The sequence below is a fragment of the Salvelinus alpinus genome, chromosome 2 (assembly GCF_045679555.1).
Source record: "Salvelinus alpinus chromosome 2, SLU_Salpinus.1, whole genome shotgun sequence".
In the NCBI taxonomy this organism is placed as follows: domain Eukaryota; kingdom Metazoa; phylum Chordata; class Actinopteri; order Salmoniformes; family Salmonidae; genus Salvelinus; species Salvelinus alpinus.
The window spans coordinates 49,200,863-49,205,569 of NC_092087.1; the positions used below are offsets into that span (position 1 = coordinate 49,200,863).

At 38.6% G+C, this 4,707-nt stretch overlaps 1 long non-coding RNA gene across 1 annotated transcript; it reads left to right on the forward strand.

Annotated features, from left to right (window-relative positions):
• Positions 1 to 263: 263 nt before the first annotated feature.
• Positions 264 to 1,782, forward strand: LOC139564041 (uncharacterized). The gene is made up of 3 exons (XR_011672692.1): positions 264 to 541; positions 1,276 to 1,584; positions 1,726 to 1,782. It is a non-coding gene; the product is annotated as an uncharacterized lncRNA (long non-coding RNA).
• Positions 1,783 to 4,707: the final 2,925 nt, after the last annotated feature.

The following is a 4,707-nucleotide window of genomic DNA, read 5'->3' on the forward strand; positions in this document are numbered from 1 at the left end:
TAAGTAGGTGGTTTATAAAATTATACACTTCACTGTTATACCGTATTAATTATGCTCGTTCTGAAAATGAGATCTTCTGTCGTATTTCCTAAACGTCTTCATTTCACATAATGATAGGATTTACTGTACTTCGTACAAACATAAATGCTGACATAGTTGAACATAATGGATTTTCCATACTGTTAGTATGTATGGATTACCTGTAATGTTTTTTAAATGCAACTTTCAAAGTGACACTATTCTCATGATCTCACAGACCCACCTCCTCCCAGGCTGACAGTCAGCTCTACAGTCATCAGAGAGAGAGACTCAGTTCAGCTGAGCTGTGACTCTCCTCCATCTGTCTCTGTGTCTCACTGTTACCTCTACACAGAGGGGAGAGATCCTAAACCCTCACCCTGTACGAGGTCACTCACAGGGACTGAGCTGCTCTCGTGGGCAGGTCAAAGTTCATCTGCTGAGATCAAACTGAGATGTTATTACACAGTAGAAACTCACTTTCCATCGATGCACAGTGGTTCAGTCTCTGTTACTATTCTTGGTAAGAAATTATATATTCAGATTGTCTTAAATTGTTCTGTTAAAATCACAATCTCATCCAATGTCATTTCAAAATAGTTGTTGTGAAGACAATAAATCCATATAATATTTGAAATGTATATGTCAAAAGTAGAGTTCTAAGATCCCATGGCAAACAACCACAGAGACAGGCCAAAGTACAATCAAAGGTTCTTTATAAACTCAGCTTGACACAGTAATACACAGTATCACTACGGCCCTATTAGACACGTATAAATAGGCTGGGATTTAGGGCTGTAGACTAACTAGAAGCAACGGGCCAAACTAACACAGCAGTTGATTCCTGATCGGTGGCCAATGTTCATTCAGGTCCTTCCGAGCAGGGTTTGTTCATTCGGTTCTACCCGAACAGGATTAGTTCTGCTCTACCGTATCAGGGTTTGGCTCTTCCTCCCGAGCAGGGAGAGGGAGATCTGTGGAATCACTGCACACCATACCAGCAAGCAAAATAGTCCATGCGATTCAATTTGATTTCACATGTGAGAATGTAAGGAATTAAGTGAAAGGCAATCGCTGTAAACACACAGCACACATGATTAAACATCATAAATAGGAATGATATCAAATAAGACATCCTAATACGTACTATAAAGAGAATGGCAGGCTCTAGTTTAGTAAGACTCAGTGTCACTTGTGACATATACATTACATTCAAAGAGAGTGATGTAAAAAGGAGTCTCTGTCCTTTCCTAACAGATCCAAAACCAGACATAACAGTCAATTTTGATGAGGACTTCACCATCATCTGTTTGATTCCTGGATCCGTCAGTTCTGACACCACCTGTAACCTGTATGTTGGAGAGGAGAGTCAGCCATCCTTCACAGCAAAGATCTGGAAAGAAAAAAGCAAAGGTTCCAAACAGTGGTTCTGTAGATTCACTGTAACTGAGAGTAAACTGGTCAGTCGTCTTCAGTCAGTGAGGCGTAAAGAGGTGAGCTGTGATTACAGAGTGAGCTCAGGACCAAACTCTCTCTCTCCACGCAGTGATGGGAAAAGCTTTGCACGTGAGTCATTATCTAAACAAATCTTTCAGGGCTGCAGGTCTTCATGATCTGACTCACATTGATTTTAGCATCTTATTTGTATTACAATATTAATTCTGACCAACAAACTAAATACCACATTTCAATCCCAAATGATTTCAGATCTGGTGGGAGTTCACATCAGTGATCCAACAACTATACAGACACCTTCTATGGCAGGTAGGCTACACGTGTGCTTTTATAGCGGCACTGCTGTTATTTTAAAGCAACAAAAGTTTCAGCAATAATAATAATTGTCTTAATGTGTAAATTAAGCTGTTCTATAGATATGACACCAGCCTCAACACCAATGTCTGGGATCATCAGCACAAGTAATAGAATGTCTGTGTTCATCTAGTCGAGTGTTTAGATCGTATCTATGCGCTTTTTGGCTTCTGCTTTTAGATACATGGTGACTTTATTCTAGGAAGCTGTCATACAACAATCAACACCTTATCTGTCCTGAAAGACTTTATCACCTTATGAATTGGTCTTATCATCTCTATAATGAGGAGAAATATAATCTACCAGGGCTAGAAGCCACCTGTCCGTAGTGATTTTTATAGTCCTACTTTGCCCATTTTGAAGAAACAAGTCATAAAGGTATTTCAAAAGGCCAACAACACCATGATAATCATTAATACAATCATTAATAAAATGCTAATTTCATTAATATGTGTTTTCTCAGTGGGTTTGACTCCAGGTCCTAGATCTACTTTACCGCCCAGCACGACACTGAGTTCAACAGAAGGTATGTTGGGCCTCTAACTGACCATCTCAGCAAAAACCAATTATACAGTCAATGGTTTAGATTATGGGCCTGTAAAATTAAGTGAACAAAATGTTTATGTAATACCTTATTCTTGTGTAATCATATTGCTTTCCACTAGTTTCGACTGTTACTTCTACTTTGACCCCAGACACCCCAGTGAGATCAACTACCAGTAAGTAGGCCCACTCATTTTAACTTACATGTATATTTTTGTTCACATTAATTCACTAAAGCTCCATCCGATTTATGAATTGACCCACTCATAGCTGCTTGTAATTTCAGTCCAGATTTGTGTACTTTTAGTCCATCTGATTTGTAGGTAATGTGTAGTGTACTTCTCTCTTTATGCTTATTGAATGACCTTAGATATTAAATTAATTTACGTTTGTTCTTGTGTAATCTCTTCTCACCAGGGTTGATCTCTCCTTTGACCCCCAGCACGGCAGTGAATCCTACATCAGGTGTGTTGGTCATCTTTCTCTAGTTAGCAGAAAGGACCTAAACAAATAGACTAGCTTTATTTTACCCAGGTTTTTACTCACAAATTTCCCCTGATTAAAAAAAGAGGTTGATATTTCATTAATTAAATCAACCCATTTAAATACCTTTATTTTTGTATAATCAGATCCAATGACTTTGCTTTGCACCAGGTTCAACTACTAGTTCTACTTTGACAACTGACACCCCAAAGAGTCCACATGATTTTAGTTTAATGGTGTAATAAGTTGTGTTGTGTGTTACCTGTTATTAAACAGTCTCTCTCTTGCATGTGTCCAGGAGGTCAAAGCTCCACAGAAAGCGTTCTGGGTAAGCATCCATCTCTAGCTGACTACCTGTCTTTTCTCAGACAAATTAGACATTTACAGGAAGGAAGTGAAGTTTACAATAAAAAATATTCTATATTATTCAAGAGAAAATAAAATGTCTATCTCCAACTTCCTTACCATGTAGGTCCATTGCTTGTTCAAGAGGTGTTGATATCTGATAGAGTTTTGGTTAATACATCCCATGCCTCAATTGTATTTGCCCGAGATTTGTTTATCATGGCCACTGATCGCTCTATACGAACAATATCTTGAAAATATGATAACTCTGTTTGAGGCAAGAGGATTGTAGGGGTAATCCACTAAGGATAACCTTTTTTGCTGTTGTTAACCCAGCATTAATGATTATTTTCTGAACCAGTTATCATTCAACAAAAATTAAGGTGGATATTCACAGGGAAACACATTTTTGTAAGGACATTTGGAACATGTGAACAGAACTGGGACACCACAGGACATTCCCAAAACATTAGTGTTACAACAGTATTCATACAGCATCTCTCACATATTGGAGTAGGAATCAGCTTCATCTTAACATTTAATGGTGTTGCATAACTTCTATGTATAAGCTTATAATGTATAAGCTGGTGTGCTGGGTTTTTAGAGGTAACAAATACATTTTCCCAAATGGTATCCCAGTTCAGGTCAGGCCCCAATCCCTGCATTTCACGGTTCCATACTAGAGGGACACCCAATGTAGAGCATTTAACAGACAGCAGGCAATCATAAGTGGCAGAGACCATTCTAGAAGTTAATGAAGGGAATATCCATGTAAGCATTATGTGGGATGCTAACGGGGCATCCCATCGTACACCATAAGTTTTTAAGGTTCTGGGTTTTAACAGTAATATGCCAAATTATGAAATTGTGCGCATTTAATCTTTCTACTGACTGAGTTGTGTTGTTCTCTAACAGAAATAATGAATACCTTTCTATTTGTGTAATCAGATACAGAATTGACTTGTATTACTTTCCAGCAGTTTCGACTGTTACTTCTACTTTGACCCCTGACATCACAGTGAGACCAACTAGTAAGTATCCCTTACTTTACAATGACATGTTTAGTTCACTCTAATTCACAAAAGCTCCAACAGGTTTACTCATAGACTTATTCATGGCTGCTTGTACGGTCACTCTACTTTGTTGTACTTTTCTTAGATATGAATGGCCCCCGGAGGGGATGGCTGCCGTTCTACGGGTTCCTAACCAATTGTGTCATTCTGGGTGTTTTTTGTTGTTGCGTTGTTTGTAACTTGTTTTGTACATAATGTTTCTGCCACCGTCTCTTATGACCGAAAAGAGTTTCTGGACAATAAGAACAGCGATTACTCACTGGGCGAAGATTTTTTCTTTAATGAATTGAAGGAGAAAGATCATTCACATGAAAAGGAGACACCGATACAGTGGCCGCAGATCCTGATGCTTGGTGAGATTCCATCTGCAAGTCAATAATCCTGCTTTACCATTCATATCTTATGTTTCACTGAGTCATGGCTGAACGAGAACATG